At 36.9% G+C, this 19,356-nt stretch overlaps 1 pseudogene across 2 annotated transcripts; it reads left to right on the forward strand.

Annotated features, from left to right (window-relative positions):
- The first annotated feature begins 11,607 nt into the window (after positions 1-11,607).
- On the forward strand, positions 11,608-16,694 carry LOC147522051 (putative pentatricopeptide repeat-containing protein At1g26500 pseudogene; annotated as a pseudogene). 2 transcript variants are annotated; one of them, XR_015211959.1, is made up of 2 exons: positions 11,608-13,861; positions 16,563-16,694. The product of XR_015211959.1 is annotated as a putative pentatricopeptide repeat-containing protein At1g26500 pseudogene, transcript variant X1 (transcript). The 2 variants fall into 2 exon arrangements; XR_015211960.1 differs by lacking the exon at positions 16,563-16,694 and having other exon boundaries at positions 11,608-13,609; positions 13,722-14,781.
- Positions 16,695-19,356: the final 2,662 nt, after the last annotated feature.

A 19,356-nucleotide genomic window follows, 5' to 3' on the forward strand; every position in this document is an offset into this window, starting at 1 on the left:
GGCGGGGCTTAGGATAGGTTGACAAGAAAATGGTAAAAGGAATCAAAAATTTCTGAGAATCAACTAAAGACCATTTTGTACTTGACCTTCATGGAAAATTTCTTCACTTTGTAGATCACATTACTTGACTTTCTCACTACTTCTACTCAATGATTTTTTTTTTTTTTTTTTTTTTTTTTTTTTTTTTTCTCCCCGGCAGCGGCGCCATTGACACAACCTCCTTTTGTGTATGTAAATGGTATAGTCGTTGAACAAAAGAGAAGCGTATCAAAACCTAATTATCCCTCAATGAGTAAAGGATGAGTAGGGTATCATTCCACTTTTAAGTGTATGTTTATATGAAGGACGATGTGGATTTGGAAAGGGGTTTGAGGGATTAAAAACTATGATTATAGATATTGTAGATTCTAATGCTAAACTAAACTAAACTAAACTAACTAACTAAACTTATACTAAAACTAAGAATTGGAAATAGGGAGAGAATATGAGAGAGATAGATTCAAGAGATTCAAATCCACCAATGCTTTTGATTCAATGACCTTTTGCTTCATGTTGTTCTCCAAGTAGACTACAATCGGGCAATCGAGCGAGTGCCGATGCCTTTTTGGGTGAAACATCGTTAAACAATTAACTCTACTTAAGGTTGTTCCTATGTTCATGTTACTAGTATCTTCTTTCCTTTTATGTGAGCTTGGGCATGAATATTCAATGAATCACCATCTAAACAAACCGAGGGAATACTTCCTTTTACTCTAAAACATTACACAATTAGAAGAAAAGTAGAGAATAATAGTATAATATTCAATTACAATAAATAAAACTCTATTCTAGCATGATATTCAATTGTAATAAATAAAAACCTTAATCTATACTTCCATCCCCCTGTGGGCAATGGAACTAATAACTAAAAACATAAAGAACTAACCCATGAAGAACACCATAAACCGGAAGAATCATTAAACCTTAAGCTTAGGCCATCTCCTCCCTTGAAGGAGAAGATTAGCCTTCCATAAAGAAGGAAGAACACGAAGAGCGAGAAGAAGAAGAGTTGAAGAACATAAGACTAGAAAGACTAACTTATTAAGACTCGACTAGTTAAAACCGATCTTTTATTATTAATCTCTCTCGCCTCAAGTTCGGAGACAAGAATATAAGTGAATTGGCAAATTACATGAGGCACTTAGGTCCTCTATTTATAGGGGTTACAATGAGTTCTAGAAGCATTCCAAACCGTCATTTATTTCCTAATACAAATAGACTTCTTTCGAGTCCAACTTCATGTCCAAAACCGAAGGAATTGGCTTTATTAATGCGATCCATGCGTCGGACTCATTATCCATGCGTCTCGGACTCAAGCAATGCGTCTCGACGCTTTCGATCTATCGTCCCGGACTTCATTCAATGCGTCACGGGCCTTCGATCCATCGTCCCGCACGTAAGCCGATTTTCTCTTTTTGCTCTATCCTTCTATCCTCTTTTATGGGCTTTGGTCCAAGCAACGAATCCTTTGGCCTTGGGCTTCCAAATAGACTTTAATATAGGTCCAAGTCGCATCTTTAACAGCTCCAATTCCTTGGCCTTCTCCATGATTGTCCACGGGCCTCCCATGTGATCCTTAATGCTCCGAATTGCTTCGTTTTACCCTATTTTCTCTAATATTCTATAAAACTCTTTTTTTTACCCTAGAATCTTAAAACACAACTTATAAACACTATTAGTCCACTAAGATGGCTAAACAAGAGGCATAATCGAGGGTTAAATAGCACTTTTGAGCACTTATCACAACTCCCAACTAGCCTTTGCTAGTCTCTTAGCAAATAAGATAAAAAATAGATAAGTGATCAAAATCATATCCTAATAAAAATAAAATCCTAACTTCACTTTCGCAGGCATCGCGATTGCATTTACCATATGCAACAAGGCTTTAAACCTTTAAGTTCCCCCAAAAAGGACGAGTTATAGTCTCGTGAGGGTTTTCGGTGATATACCCACAAAATCAATCAATAGCATGTTCAAGAATGATAGTATTTTTCGAGAGAGAAATTCCTTACCCACTTTGTGCTTACTCCAATAGACAATCTCCATTGCTAATTACATTCTTTGCAAAAAGACTCATAGATTATGATGAGAGATAGTAAAATTGACAAAAATTCTCAATCAAGGCTTATGTGTGTACTTAGTCAATTTTCTATACTCTCCTAGTTGTTTGCTCACATCAAAAACATTAAGCTCGACTGTCATATTACCAAAAGAAACTTTCATGACACCATTTCTACAATTTATAATGGCATTAGTCAGAGGCGAAATGGTCTACCAAGAATCACGGAATATTTCCTTTAGAATTTTGGACAGGTTGAGTATCAAGAACCACAAAGTCCACTGGAAAATAAAATTTATCTACTTGAATCAAAACATCTTCAATAACACCACGAGGGATTTTAACAGATCTATCAGCAAGTTGTAATGTTATTGGAGTGGACTTAAGCTCTCCCAATCCTAATTGCATATACACAGAATAAGGGAGTAAATTCACACTCGCTCCCAAATCAACTAAAGCTTGCTCTATCCTATGACTTCCTATAACACATGAAATGGTGGGACAACCTGGATCTTTAAACTTAGGTGGAGTTTTGTATTGAATGATTGAGCTTACTTGCTCTCTGAGGAGGAATGCTCTCTTACGCATTGCATCTTACGTTTCACAGTACACAAATCTTTTAAGAACTTGGCATAGGCAGGAACTTGCTTAATAGCCTCAAGAAATGGAATATTTATATGAACCTTTTTAAAAACATCCAAAATTTCATTAGATTGTATTCCTTTCGTTACTTGAACCAATCTTTGAGGAAAAGGAGCTTTTGGTATATAATGTGGCACAGGACTAGACTCTACAGGAATAGAAGGTTGCCTAGAAGCTTCACTAGCATGAGGACCACTAATATCACTCTCCTCACTTTCACGTTCACCCAAATCAGACCTAACCTCTACCCTAGGCGTCTCAACCTTATTATTAACATGTTTACCACTCCTAAGCGTAGTAATCGACTTTACTTGCTCATGGTGGTGCCCTTGGCTCAAGTTAGAGCCTACCTCATGTTGACCATTTGGATTAGCTACTGGTTGACTAGGAAATTTACCCTTGTCCCTTTCATTCAAAGTATTAGCAATTTGACCTATGGTGACTTCAATCTTCCTAATGGCTTGAGCATTATCTTGAGTAGCAAGTTGGTAGCTTGCATAAACCTGTTGGGTTGTTGCCGAAATTTCATGGCGTTTTGTGATAATTGAGAAATGGCTTCTTCTATAGGTGAAAGTTTCGGTGGTTGGGGTACATATCTTGTTGTCTTTGGGTTGGAGTTACTAACCGACTTCCTGGTGTATCCCTTTAGACCAAGACATGTTAGGGTTATTACGCCACCCTTGGTTATAACTATTATTAGAAAATGAGTTATTGCTTGGGTTACGGTATGTGTTAAAAGCATTGACTTGTGCTGATCCACGCCGTGGCAATTATCAATAACATGATCAAGACTATCGCACAAAAGACAAACCAGAGTCTCAACATTATTAACTTGAGCTTGAGATTTTGTCTCCTTTTCTAGCTCAAGAGCCTCAACTCTTCTAACTAAGGCAGCTAATTTAGCATTCGCGTCAAAATCCTTATCAACGTGAAACATAGCATTCTTTGTAGTACTACTAGCCACCTTCTTAGGTTCACGACTAGTTTCCCAATTTGAACCTTTTCAAAGAACGCTCTCTAAAAACGACCATGCATCATCCACAGTCTTATCACAGAAATCTCCCGTACTCATGGTCTCAACCATGGCCTTAGAATTAAAATCAAGGCCCTCATAAAAAATTTGTACCAGTCTACCTTTCTCAAGGCCATGGTTAGGACACTGCAAGAGTATGTCTTTGAATCTCTCCATACACTTCCACAACGACTCACCCTCATTTTGGCAGAAAGATGAAATTACTTTTCTAAAAGCAGTTGCCTTATGATTAGGGAAAAAATTCTTTAAGAATACAATGCATAATTTTTCCCAGGTCGCGATAGAATTAGATGGAAGAGTGTGAAACCAACTCTTCGCTTTCTCTTTCAAGGAAAATGGGAATAACTTCAATTTTATAGCATCGTCACTAAACTGTTGAAGCTTAACAGTCCCACAGATATCCTCAAATTCCCTTACGTGAAGATACGGATCTTCCTCATCCATTCCCCTAAACTTAGGAAGTAGCCCTAGTAGATTGGGCTTTAACTCAAAATGATTAGCATTAGTCGGTAGAGGAACGATGCAAGATGGTCGAGTTGTCCTAGTGGGATAGATAAACTCCTTAATGGATCTAGGTACTTGGGCAACAACTTCGTTATTATTGCCTCCTTCCATTTTTATTTTTTTTTTATTTTTTTATTTTTATTATTATTTTAAGACTCTATAGGACGACACCCTAACAAAAAGAAAACTAACTTAATACCTAAGACTATAATTAATGCAAACGATGCACACACACAAATAATATCAAACAATTTTATTTCAAACCAGATTGAATTTTCAATAATGTCTAATATATTTGCTCCTAAACCCAAATAACACGATTCCCAGTTCTTGTGCAAAAGCACCGTCACTCGATCCACGTGTCAAAAGGGCTTTCCTAGTGAGCGGGCTAAAACCTGTCCTAATGCAATATGCCTAAGGCTGGTCAAGGTGATTTAACCTTCCTAGATGCAAGAAACAATGAAAACAAGCAAAACACACAAAACAAACAAAATCCAAGCCCACAAAGGAAAGAGACGTACCTCCGGCGTGAGCCTTCGAGGGCTACTTGCGACGCCGGGTGACGACAGCAAGCAACTTCACAAAGTCCACAACAAAATCACGACTATCAACTTTGTAAGAAAAAAAATCTTTGCTTAACTATCTGCAAAAATAACTAAAATTAAATACGTAAACTACGAATTAATATAACTACAACTAAACTTAAACTACGAATTACGATAAATAAGACTTTAAAACTCAATTGTGCCACTACAATCCCCGGCAGCGGCGCCAAAAACTTGATAGAAAATTAGTCAGTCTAATTAAATAGACTAATCTAACCCTAATTAAACCGCAAGCGCACAGCTATCGTTGAAAATAGTCGCGGCAAACGGGTCGATCCCACATGGATTGCTGTTTAGGGACAATTGAATACTAAAATATTACCTAACCTAATTCGACAATGTTGTTTTATAGAAATTTGGAATTACTATTTAACTAAAGCTAATTATTTTAACTACGTTTACTAAAATAATAAATTAAACAATTGAAATTAAAACGAACGATTGGAGAAATACTAGGACTTTAGATTCCACCACTAAACCTTTTTTAGTAAATATTTTAAGATTAGGTTTCAATGTTTCAAATTAATACGAGAAACATCCGAATGAGAAATCGGTGCTTCTCGATTTTATCGTGACAACGCTAATTGTATATAAAAAACATCTTTCAAATTCAAAGACAAAAGATCAAACGTAAAAGATTATTTGTCTTTTTTAGGCACAAATAATATCCAAATATGATATTGGCAATGGAACTTCGGGCTATGATTATTAGGCGATCGGTTTACACTACCTAGGATGCTTGACATACAAGGTGCACAAACAAAACTAGCTATTAATCGAGAATGCGACAAAAGAAGGTTGAACAGTAAATTGTATATGTGAAACAACCGAAACCCAATCATAAAACAAATACATCAAGGCTAGGGCTTCATCATAGCCCTAGCTTTAAAAGTTTAGCTAGACATAATAACAATTGAACTTAAACAAAGGTAAGGGAAAGAATAACTCATGCGTTCCGGAGCCTCTATTCTCTAGTTCGATCTCCAGTGTTGTGTTCTCCAAATGACCTCCCTTTCCGCTTTTTCACGTTGTCCAAAATCGCCCGAGAGAGAGCCACACTTCACTGCTCCCAACCAGCGACCTCCACGCTCTGTGCTGGTTTGGTTCTGCCTTCTTTTCCAGCCAAGAGACGCCTTCTTCACTCACTGCTGTTGCCTCTTTCCAGCCCCCCAGCGACCTCCAGCTACAGCCTCCTTCACTGCTGTGTTCTACCTTTTTCTCCAGCCAAAACCAGCCCCCAATTGCTCGCGCCCCCTTTCTTCTTTATTTTCACTTGTATATATAGAGGTTTCGGTTTTTAGCAGTGTTTGATTTGGAATGGAACTAGGAGTATCTAATTTGGTAGCGAGATTTTCGAATTCGATCAGTTTTATTTGAATAAGGACTTTCGCCTTTTGTTCTCTCGTTAAGTGAAAAATGTTTCGCTCATGAGCGAAGGGTGGAGAAACATAAGGTTTGATTCGGTGCTCTCATGTGGACATGAACCGGTATGGCCATTAATTGTTAACCGGGTTCGGTCCAACCTTTTAACTCTCGGTTCTGGGCTTTGGTCACTTGGGCTTAGTCAAGCTAGGAAATAGAGGCCCTCTCTATAGCACAATCACTCAACTTCCAAAGACTTTTCAACCTGTTTCACGATTCATACCATTTCTGCAAAAACCAAGGAAACACGATAATCAATACGAAATTATATAAAATAACTGGACTAACTCATATAAAATTGGGCGTGAATATGTAATAATTCTGCACTTATCAGTCAGCATGCGCCTATTTCCCAAGCACTATAAGAGGGCGGGCGCCTATTTGGGTTTTACTTTTCAGTTGTTATTTTCGGTGAGTAGATTGTGGGCTTTGTGACTATGAACAATTGGACTATGAACATTGATTGTTCATAGTCATGAGCTATGAACATTCTTTGTTCATAGTCCACAAATTGTTCATAGTCCACAAAGAACTGTTTCTATACCCATCTACTATATTAGGAAGAGAGAAGGCTATTGTTGTCAATTTGGAACAGATAAGGTGTATTATTACTACTGATGAGGTTTTATTGTTGAATTCACTTGATAGTTATGTGTTAAGGTATGTGGTGGAGTTGCGAGAGGAGATTGACTAGTCTTTGGTGTTGGGGAAGTTTGGCAATCGATGGCGGTAATGATGTTATCGAAAAAGAACTAGAGGGAGTTTTGATAATGTGTTTGGGAATTCGTCGTCCCCGGATTATTTGCCTTTTGAGTTTAGAGCTCTTGAGGTTGCACTTGAGGCTGCTTTGTACATTTCTTGATGCTCGGTGAGTTATATATAATTTTGTAATGCATGTTCCCAAAAAGTAATTCAAAGAAGGAAACATCAATTCTTGTTTCTCTACTACATATGCTAGAAACCGAAAGCAACTTAGTGGAATAATTCTCTCTGTGTAGCAGAGATTATATGACTTGAATGCCGTCATATATTCCAAACTGTATAAAACAAATGCTAAATATAGCACAAAGTTTAGCTTTAACTAAACTTCTAAGCAATGCTCTAATTCTCCAAACATACAATAATATGAATATTAGTTAAACGCCTAAAAGTGCTTCATTTAATACTCCCTTGAAAGTTTATGTTGTTCTTAGAGATACAACGCTCATCGTTTTCTTATTTAATTATTGCTATACCGGGTAGATTATTTCCTAGGTCTTATCTCTTTTTTTTTGGAAAGGAGAATTTTATTAAATGTATCAAAGATACAAAAATGTCACCAAACAAAGTAATCGGTGAGAGGGACCTCACTTTACAGGGACCTCGCAAGTTCTGAAACAAAAAAAGATCATATACGCATACCTAAGAGGATTAAGCACCCAAACCCGAAAAAGAAAATGTAACGAAATGCCACCAATTCCCATTGTTTATGAACCCAATGAAGAAATCACAAAATCAACAATGAACACTTAATGTTCATACTCTTGTTGGACTATGAACATTCAGTGTTCATACTCCTAGTGGACTATGAACATTCAGTGTTCATACTCTTGTTAGACTATGAACATTCAGTGTTCATAGTTGATACAATACAGTTTGCCAATGATGTCAATGAAGTTGGCATATGATGTGTATGTCAATGAAGTTGACATACGTCAATGAACTGGAAAAGCGGGTAACAAAGTCGGAAAGACATGGACGTGCCCATATTTGATTGGAAATGTCAAAATAAGCATAACCCACAGCTTTATTGTGGGCACCACCCTCTCGGTCCCTAAATCCATCATTTAGGCCTTCAAAATCATGTTTTTGCCGTTTTAGAAAAGTTTTGTTTTTGCTATATCTTTTGATAGGAGATTCCGTTTTTCGATTTGGTCAATTGGGTTAATTCTATTTTGATTAGTAGTTCTTAATATATGGGTATCCCAAAACTTTTCATTTTTTGGAAAATTTTGAGTTTTGTGGAAATTAGAGTATTTCATTATATAAAAGGCTGGTAGTTTGTATTAAAGTTTTCAGTTTTGGTTTTGAGTTAATCATATTAAGAGTTACCACAATTGGACTATGAACAATGATATTAAGAGTTAATCATATTATGGGCTATAAACATTCTTTGTTCATATCACAATTGGACTATGAACAGTGATTGTTCATAGTTCGGTAGCTATGAACACTCATTGTCCATAGCTATGAACAATGAGTGTTCATAGTCCATATTATACGTTCTATGAACAATCATTGTTCATAGTCCAATTGTAGTATGCACAAAGAATATTCATAGCTCGGGACTATGAACATTGATTGTTTATAATAATGCATATGGACTATGAACACTCAATCGCTCATAGTTCAATTGTGATATGAATGTAAAAATGTTCATAGCTCATGATGCGTTGGTATGAACAAAAAGAATGGTTAATTTGAGATACCCCTTGTTTTGCAGTGAGAGGAGTGATTTTTCCCGATAATAATATCATCTTTATTTTTGTTTTGGTAAACGGTTGAGATTAGATCATCTCATTTATTTTAGATCGGCGGTCGAGATTAGATCTAACCATTTTGGTAGTCTTCCACACTTGCACAGCTTATACATTGTCGTATATAAACTTTCTTTGTTATATAGTGTTGTACATAGCTTATATAGTGAGGTATGAACATTGATTGTTCATACCCCAAATATGTATGAACAATGAGTGTTCATAGCTCATATTGGGGTATGAACAGTGATTGTTCATACCCCAAATAAGAGAGGGTACAATGGTCATTTGACTTTCTATTCACAAAAAAAAAAAAAAAATAGATCCACAAAAAATCCACGACCCCATTCTTCTTCCTCCTAACAAAAGCCATCTCTGCATAAAATTTCATAGTTGGGTATTGATTTGTGTATAATTCTTCAATTTGGAGATGGGTTTAATTTACCTTGGAGTTATCCTCATAAATATGAAGTGGGTGATCGGTTATCTGTTGAAGTGAATTCTTTGACTTCCATTGAATCATTGATAAAGAAATACCTTATATAGTTATGACACCTTTTTGTATGTAAACCATTGGAAGGAATTAAAGATATGGATGGTTGAGTTGAGAATCTTGGTGAGTTTTGTATCTCTTTGATTCTATTGTTGAAGGAGGTAATCAATTTTAAATGAGTTCTTCAAACTTGATTGAGTTGGGTTTCAAGGATTCAACTTTAATTATATTTTCCTTTTGATTCTTAAGATTTGATTGTGGGTTAACCGATTCCATTGAAGTTTCCAAAAAGCGAGTTTTCATGAAAAAAAAACGTGGTAGTGGGTTTCTCTCGAAAACTTGGTGGTGGGTGTCCCTCAGAGTGAGGAGAGAGAAAGAGGATGAGGAAAGAAGAAAGAGGCCAGTTTTTATCTAATTTTCTAATCTAATTTGTGAAAGAAAAATAAAATGACTATTGTACCCTCTCATATTTGCTTTGTGAAATTAGTGCAAGATCCGGGCGTTGGATCGGGTATAATCGAATGGACGGATGAGCCGTTAAGATGGGCTGTCATTTTAAGCTGTCAAGTTAGCCAGCCCCATATATATATATATATATAATATATATATTTTCATAATATATATTGGATTATGAAAAAATTTATGTCGAAATTTCCAATTTTTTCAGTAATTGCACGTGATCATGTGTATATAGTTCATTCCGAGTCCATTTATTTTTAAATCATATCAAATAATTATGTCCGAGTATAGGTGATAATTACTTCCAAGTTTATTAAAAGTTTTATTTTGTTTGAATGATTGGTGGATAGCTGAATATGGAATAAAATGTAGATATATATTTCAAATAAAGTTTTTTTATTGTCTTCTTTCTTCATTTATATCGGGCTTTATCCTACCCGAAATTCTAACCCGATGGGTATCCGAAATATAGAATTAAGATAGGGTTTGGTCACACTTCTCAATAAAACACCCGACTCCGAAACCGACTTGCTGAAAACCGGTCCGAATTCGGATAACCTAATACATATTCAAAACCCGAAAAATCGGGTTTGAGTCGGATGGGGTATCCGTTTGGACATCCCTAGTTACTCTATTGCCATTAAAACACGAGAGCCATTTTTTAGAATAGTTTCATATAGCGGCACCCGTTCGTAAGACACGGGTTCGAAAACTAGTGATAAACAAATGAGAGAGAAAAAACTGACCACCTATGAGATTGGGGGAAACTAGGGATGTTCATGGGTCGGTTCTGGGTCGGTTCTTACCGGTTTCGGTTATGGGTCTATTTTTAGCGGTTCCTATCGGGTTCGGTTCTTTCGGATTTTTTCTTATATTTTGAAAATCCGGACCCATACCCATTAATTAAGTCGGTTATGGTTCCGGTTTTGGTTCCTTATCGGGTTATACATTTTTATTGCTAAAATTATTTTTTTTAGTTATATAACCGGTATAAAAGTTGGTTTACGGGGATTACAACACTTGTCATCGATATTTTTGTCCTCTCATAAGAAGTAATGGTCCTAAATTCAATAATAATATTTAAAAGTTATCTAAAAATTTTAAATATATTCTCATACATTATATGTATGTGTATATTTTAAATCGAACATATGTATATTATACTATACGTAATGCGTCATATATAGAATAAATACCACATGTACCACAATTGTTAGTTAGCATTGCACGTATTTGTTATCTAATATATATACATGTAATATATCAAGCACATACACGTTCATATATTAGTTAATATAGACAGTGCATAAGTTAATTCATAGTATACAACTATAATGATAGACGAGACACGTAAATATTATTATTAATATTTATAATACACATATTTAATGTAATATTATAAAAGATGCATTTAATAACACACATTCACTATTATGCTAAATGTTATATATATTTAGTATAATTTTACACCTAACAAATATAGACTATATATAATAATAATATTTGGGTTTGTTTTTATTTAGTGTAATATAATACTAAATTCTATATATCAAAATCAAACTAATCGGTTCCGGTTTCGGTTCGGGTACCCATCGGTTTTTTACTATTTGGTTATAACTGGTTCGATTCTTTATCGGGTCGGTTCTTGAAGACCCATTTTAAATGGGTATAACATTTTAGGACCCAGACCCGCTATAAATGGTTCCGGTTCCGGTTCGGATTCGGGTTCGGGTAATTGGGTACCCATGCACACCCCTAGGGGAAACTGATTTGGAGAAAATCTCCACTTGTTTTTTGGTTTTCTCAAATCCCATGAAAAACAAAGTAAAACACAACCGACTCCACCGGATCACACCATCTCTTTCTAAACAAACAAAAACCCCCGCACGTTTTTTTCATCAAAAACCTCAAATGAATCGAAAAACGAGACCACTCCTCAAATCTCTGTTGATCCACAACTTGAAACACTTAACCGATTCAACTCACCAAACTCAACCCAACTCCCTAATAAAGCCAACTCAACTCCTCCGAGTCTGCACAGTTCTATACCAACAACAAAATGCCACAACCCCAAAACTCCATACCCATCTTCAAAACTGCAAATTTAATCTCACACATGAATTTTTCCTTCAAGTTTGTAACAAGTTTCCGTATTCATGGAAACCCGTTTATAGACTTTTCCAGTTTTCTCAAACTGAAGAACAAAACTTGACACACACGTCAACTAGTTTTAACAAAATGGTAGATATTTTTGGTAAAGCTAAGAACATAGAATTACTATGGAAAACTTTGGAACAAATGGGTGAAAGAAAATTAGTGAATGATAAAACTTTTAGAATTGGTGTTAAGTATTTAGCTGAAGCTAGGGAGTTAAAGAAATGTGTTGACATTTTTCATTTAATGAATGCCTATGGCTTTGTTTATGAGTTAGAGAGATTGAATAAGGTTATTGAAACACTTTGTGGGGAGAAATTGGTTTTTGAGGCTAAGTATATTGTTATGAAGATGAAAGAGTTTGTTCAACTGAATGGTGTTACTTATAAGTTGTTGATAATTGGATTTTGTGAAGTTGGTGATACTATTGAAGCTTCAAAAATTTGGAATTTAATGGTTGATGAAGGGTTTGAATTGGAAGTCGATGCTGTTGAGGCTATGATGGATACATTTTTTAAGAATAATCGGGTTGATGAAGGGTTGAAGCTTTTTCGATCGGTTGGTGACTTGGGGTTGTCTAGTTATAGGTTAGTGATAAATTGGCTGTGTAAGAAAGGGATGGTGTTACAAAGTTATGTATTGTTTGATGAAATGATTAAGAGAGGTATTCATGCTGATAATGCAACGCTGGCTTCTTTGGTGTATGGGCTTTTGTGTAGAAGGAGGATTAGAGAAGCTTACAAGATTGTTGAAGGGATTGAGAAGGTGGATATATGTGTGTATCATGCATTGATAAAGGGGTTGTTGAAGTTGAGAAAGGCTAGTGAAGCGACACAAGTGTTTAGAGAGATGATTAGTAAAGGTTGTGAACCTATAATGCATACTTATATTATGCTTTTGCAAGGACATTTGGGGAAGAGAGGGAGAAAGGGTCCAGACCCTGTTGTGAATTTTGAGACTATTTTTGTTGGAGGGTTGGTTAAGTTGGGGAAGTCATTAGAAGCTACCAAGTATGTGGAGAGGATAATGAGTGGTGGTGTTGAGGTGCCTAGGTTTGATTACAATAAGTTTTTGCATAGTTTTTCAAATGAGGAAGGTGTTACTATGTTTGAGGATGTGGGAAAGAAGTTGAGAGAGGTCGGATTGGTTGATCTTGCAGATATATTTCAGAGGTATGGGGAGAAGATGACTACTAGAGACAGGAGGAGGAGATTACCTGAGGCATGAGTCTAGTATGACATCACAAGGAAAGACCCGTTGGAAGCCCAAGAGAAAACAAAAGAACTCGAGCTTGAATTGGAAAGACTGACTGGTGAAATAAAGTATCTGACAGTCTGGCCAAGAGAACAGTCATCTTAAGGAGGATGTTCTTGTTAAAAAGGAGAAGTTGGAAGTGAGTATATAGCAGTGTGAGGAACTTGATTTCAATCTGAAAAGAATGACAAGTCGAGGAAGAGTACAACTCCCAGTTCAGCACTCTTTAAGAAGCATTGCAAGCTCCAGAAGCAAAGCGCAAGGAGCTAACAGATGTCAAAGAAGGATTTGACGGGATCCCTGGTGAACTAGAGAGCTCAAAAAAGAAGGGCGGGAGCTTGAGCAATAGCTACAATCTTCAGCAGGTGAAGCTCAAATGTTTGAGGAGCAGAGTAAGCAGACTGCATCCGAGACAGCCCTGGAGTCTTGGTGAGAGTTTTGAGCCTATATAGTCAACCCTTAGAAGCATGGTTGGTGTGATCATTGTATCATGCAAGTCTATCTTCTCCGATTTCAAAGACCACTCTACATGACAATGTAGGAGAGAGCTAGCGGCTCGAGCAGCTTGAGTTGGATTGCGGGTTTTAACCAAAAGCTGATAGAGTCTTGGGACTGGCAAACGGAGATGACCTGTGAGTGAACCTCTAGGCACCACGCACACCACTGGTGCCAACAAAACATGTAAGTGAATGAAACAGGTTTATCCATACATATGAATCTGACACAGGATATACATATCAAATAGTCTGGTTATTCCATGTAATTCTTCTATCATGTTTTTTTTTTTTTTTTTTTTTGATAGTGAAATTCTTCCATCATGTTGAATGCGAAAGTATCACGAAGTTATTCTCTCCGCATTTTACTTGGTCGAACCCCCACTTTTGTGTTGTACACTCCAGTAATACAACAAAATTCCAATAAAAAAAAATACAACAAAATTAAAGCACTGTCTAAGCACTATGAGAGGAGAAAACCTTCTGGTATAGCTCACTTTATACGATAGACTACACTTCTCGGTCTTGATGACAAGTTCACCATATTACTTGGTACACAATTTTTGGTGTACTGAAGTTGATCAGCAATGGGCCATGGTTTCATCTGATCATAATCAAAATCTAGATGCAACATTTGGAAATGAACACGAATCCGGATCATGCTTATGCGCTGTGGGCACAGAGGGTCGTCGCGCCTACTCTCTGTTGCTATAGTGTCACCGAGCAGCTGACCACCTCCTTCCTCAGATGTATAACTCGTTAATAGTGGATCATTATAGAACTATGTTACATGGATCAGATCCTCGCAGTTTCCATGTATCTAAACAGGTATTGTGCCTTAAGCTGGAAGCTTTATGCCAAAGGCACGATACGCCACAGGAACTCAACGCCAGCAATGGTCTAACCACTGAAATCTTCAGCTAATTTCTTTCTCCCTCCCTTTGGTTTACTCTGTTTCATTTGTTGTTAGTTGTCACTATGGAGAATAGCATTCTAAGACAAAAAGCAACGAAATCCCCAACTTCAAGAGTTTATATTGGTAAACGGCACAATGAACATGCTCTCAGTCATAGATGCATTGCCATAGAAAAAGAGCATGTTATGGATAAGATACATGTTTATCTGATTTTATTGTCACCCATAAGAAAATTTAGTTTTTTTTTTTTTTTTGTCAGGAAGCGAGGTTTTTAGAGAGGTCCCCCTACCCCTTTTTATTAATAAATAAAGTTCTTGTTACATTCTCGCACATAGTTTACCCCTAGCAACATCATAAATGATTTTCTTTACATCTTCAGAAAATGAGCTCGGGATTAACTCTATATAACTAGCAGTAGGGATATTACTAGGTAAAACCTCGGCTAGTTTATGAGTTTCCCTATACACATGAATAATATTAAAAAACTCAAATGCTTCCTTCATGTGCTTAATACTCCTTATTATCTTCTCTGCTTGCTAAGAATGCTTGCTCTTCTTTGTGTTGAGTGCATCCATTGCCAAGGAATCAGTTTGTACTATAATTTCCTTGCTGCCGTGTCTCAATGCCATGCCCATACCATGTGCCACTGCTCGCAGTTCAACTGACGAGCCATTGTTGGCTGCTATAACCTCACCTGTGTCATTGTGCAGTGCTGCATCCCATCCCCCCACTAATCCTTGTAACGTCCCATTAGTGTTTAGATTTTGAACCCCATTTCTCTCTTTTCCCACTTACCGACCTTTATTTCCTTCTGCTTAAACTGACCCTCTAATTTCCAAGTTTCTCTGAACTGTTTTGCTTCGGGCCTTTGATCCATTGTGATGTTCATTGCCCAGTACATGGATCTGTTCCATACCAGTCGTGGGCCATCTTGTGTACTCCCTTTGACCATTGTATCAGTACCCATCCAGTGTATCTCGTCTTGCCACGAAAGACTCAGAGCTCTATTCTCTGCTGACGCGTACTCTATTCTGCCTTGGAAACATTGCATGCATGAAAATGGTGTTCTTGTTTCAGTCTCTCTCCCACAGAACACACATCGATCATTTACTCCTAATTTCCATTCTTGTAGTTTCTTAAAGGTTTGATGACCACCATTCATCGCCATCCAGCAGGAATGGCGGAAAATTCTATTTTGAAACCACACTGAGATGTGCCACTGATCTTGCTGCCTTATGCCTCTCGGCTCTCACACCCTCCTTAGCATCATCATTCTGAACGAAGGTCATTCTGCAGTTCTTTGAGTTCCAGCAGCACACAATTCTTCCATTCTTATTATAGCCATAGTTATGCTCTATCTTCACCTTTGTTTCCACCAAGCCTAAGTATAAAACAGTATCATAGTGCTGCTCATAGTACAAAATATCGCGATATATCGCGATATATATCGAGATTTCATGGAAAGATAAATAAATATCGCGATACTAATTTGGATAAATACCAGTACAAAAATCGACGATATTTGTTGATATATCGCGATATTTCGACGATATGTTTTGTTGTCGATATTGTCGGAGATAATTGGTGCTGGTGATTGCAAACCGACGAAGAAAATCCAAAAAGGCTACTCCTACCCTCTCCCACGCGAGATTGCCAACCCACGAATTTTGATGGGTAGTTCTCAACTCTCGCACAGCTCTGAGTATATTAACTCCTGGAGAGATCTTCTTACTTTCTTAGCATATTTCATCAAACAAGCTGAGAGTTTCTTAGTATACTTTCTTTGACAGAGCTTCGACCTTTCTTTTAAGAAGGTAAGAAGGATAAAGCGGTGCCAGCTTCTCCCACTTATTATTGCTCGTCTCTTGTTCAGTTTATTACAAAGAGATAGAGATCTTGTATTTATTCAAGTTTAAGTTACTAATAATACTGTTTTTGATTATTGATTCTTATTATTATGTTCTGTTTCAAGTTGCTACTTCTCATGGTCGCAATGAAGGTGGTGGAGAACAACCTTTGTCTAAAATAGAAATCCATAAAGCAACTTTCTCGCTTCAGGACTCTGCTTCTATTAAAGCATCACCGCTTGTTCTTGGCTCCAAGGTAAAGATACTTATTCTGTTTTCTTTTCACCATTGGATTATGCAAAATTGTTAAACCGTATTTGGTTTTGCTTTGTATATATTGCTTGCGTGGGGTGAAAATACAAGGTGGGTAAATGTGGAACTTGAATACCGTGAATGCATCTAATGAGGACTGGGTTGGAGTCTTTTCCCTATAAATTTCAAGTAATGCTATTTTCTAAACAACCTTATTTTGAGTTGTGATATATTGAGTTTGAGCACTATTTTCCTCGGGTCTCACGCTTGTTTCTTTATTTATTTTTTTGCAAAACGCAAGTTTGGTTTATTAAGTTTATCTAAAATATACATCATGCCTTAGGCATAATTTCTAAGATCTAATTACAATTTCATTTGAGAAAGGAGTGCTAAAAGCATGTTTGAAGAAATAAGTCGGTTATGCTCTATATATTCATGTAAGTTTCTAATTGGAAAATAAATTGCTTTCGTCTCTTCTTTTTCCTCTATTTGAGCATGTTTTCTTCTTCATAGATGATCAACAATTCGGAGGGATCATATACAGCTTTGGTCCTACTTGAAGTATCATATTCGCGCCAGATTACACAATATAACTTTTTTCTAACCGAAGTTTTAACAAGTTACTTTGTGCTTCATTCATTTTTAGCATCGTTTCTAGCACGACATAGAAGATGAAAATCATTGGTATTGAGCCTATGGGTATGCTATAATAGGGCTCAAGAGGTCATTTCACATTTCAGATCGTGGCTCGGTTTCATGTTTAAAATGAAAGGCCTTCTTTATATTTTGTAACCAAATTCTGTTAGACTGTTTAGGTATTTACTTGTTTATATATTTGTTTTGATTTTTGGTTTCATGCTAGACATATAGAGGATGATATCCGTAGGTTTGGACCTGTGGGATCACTTGTATTCCTGTATGTGCACTGCCTTGAGGAGTTTAGGGATCATCATACTCTTAGATTCTGCTTGAGTGCTCATTGGACAATTGGATTGCTTTTTCACATGAGTAAATATTATGCCAGTGTAAGGTAGGTAGGCTGAGCCTTACAATCTGGGAAATAGAGGTTGGAATGCACAATACTTATCAATTTAAGTATTTATTGAGATTTGTCCTCACATGAATACATGTACTGGGGTTGTATTTTTCAGCTTGGGTATCTGGAAGGGGCATAGTTGGAGGTGAGAGGAAAAAAGGCAATTGAAAAAACTTACCCCACAAAGATTTATAAGAATAGAGTTAAGTCTTCAGTATATATTATGTGGTCAGTTCGAGGAATAATGGTTTGATGCATGATATAATGTAGATTATAATACTCATTAGTTTCATGAGCCAATTATATCGGCCTTATGAGAGTCTTTGTCTGGGGTTAGCCCTCACATATTCGCTTGTTGTGTTTAAGGGGATCATTTCACGCCTACGTAGATTAGGCTTGATATTCCATGTTTATGAAGAAAAGATTTCTCGTATAATTTTGTGACCACTTATTTGTATTTCACACCGCCTTCATTCATCTTATTTGCCTATGGTTTCGGCCACAAGCCCACGATATACATAGTTGATGAGAATCTTTAGTTTTGAGCCGCTCGAGCATATATATATGTTAGTGCATCAGCCACCATGTTAGGTTGTTAGTAGGGCTGGTCATCGAGTCGAGCTATTCGTGAGTAACTCGAGTTCGGCTCGTCGAAGGCTCGACTCAAACTCGTTCGCACAAAAGTATGAGTCGAGCTTGAGCTTAATTTAAAGCTCATTCTAGATAGCGAGTAGTTCGAGTTCGAGTAGCTCGCGAGTTACTCGTGAGCTACTCGAGTCGAGCTTGAGCTTGAGTAGCTCGCGAGCTACTCGTTTATAAGCCCATACGTAGTATATAATTTTATAATTTATAATGACATTTTATACTTTTATACCCAACTATAATTTACAATTTATACTAGTTTTAATGTTTTATATACATTTTTTCGAGTTTGAGCTCGAAGTTCGAAGTTCAAACGAGCATAATCAACTTCGAAGTTCGAACTTGAGCTCGAGCTCGGGTAAAAACGAGTCGAGCCGAGTCGAGCTCGAGCTATTAGTATAACTAGGCGAGTCGAGCTTGAGCTTCAATATTAAGCTCGAATGCGAGTTTGAGTCGAGCTTCAGATGTCGCGAGTCGAGCTCGAGTATAGCAAAACTTCGACTCGTAGCTCGATGACCAGCCCTAGTTGTTAGCTTGTCTGTAGATATGTGTGATTTCAAAACCGTCAAGTGTGTTGATCACCTGATTAATTTGTGTGCCATTACACCGTTTAGCTTGCAACAAGTCGGTTCCGCACGACCGCACCACCGAATAATTTATGCGCATCATGGTTGCCGCTTTTGAGGCTTTAAGAATGGCTAACATCTCAACTCTGTCGAAAACAAGTTAGTGAAGGACCCATCATTGTACCTGACCAAAACATTACCAACATAACTTTTATAACACCCTCATGGCCTATAGATCTTGAAATCGAGATCCTTCCTTTTTAAGAGTTATTTATTCCTCATTCGGGTGCTCCCAATGATGTCACAATCTTGTTTTAAGGAGCTACTATGTACATGATTCTACCAATTTTAATTGTTGCTATCCCCGTTATTCGTGCATTATCTTCAAACTTTGTCGATAGACTACCAGTTTTAATATTCATT

The sequence above is a fragment of the Coptis chinensis genome, chromosome 1 (assembly GCF_015680905.1).
Source record: "Coptis chinensis isolate HL-2020 chromosome 1, ASM1568090v1, whole genome shotgun sequence".
In the NCBI taxonomy this organism is placed as follows: domain Eukaryota; kingdom Viridiplantae; phylum Streptophyta; class Magnoliopsida; order Ranunculales; family Ranunculaceae; genus Coptis; species Coptis chinensis.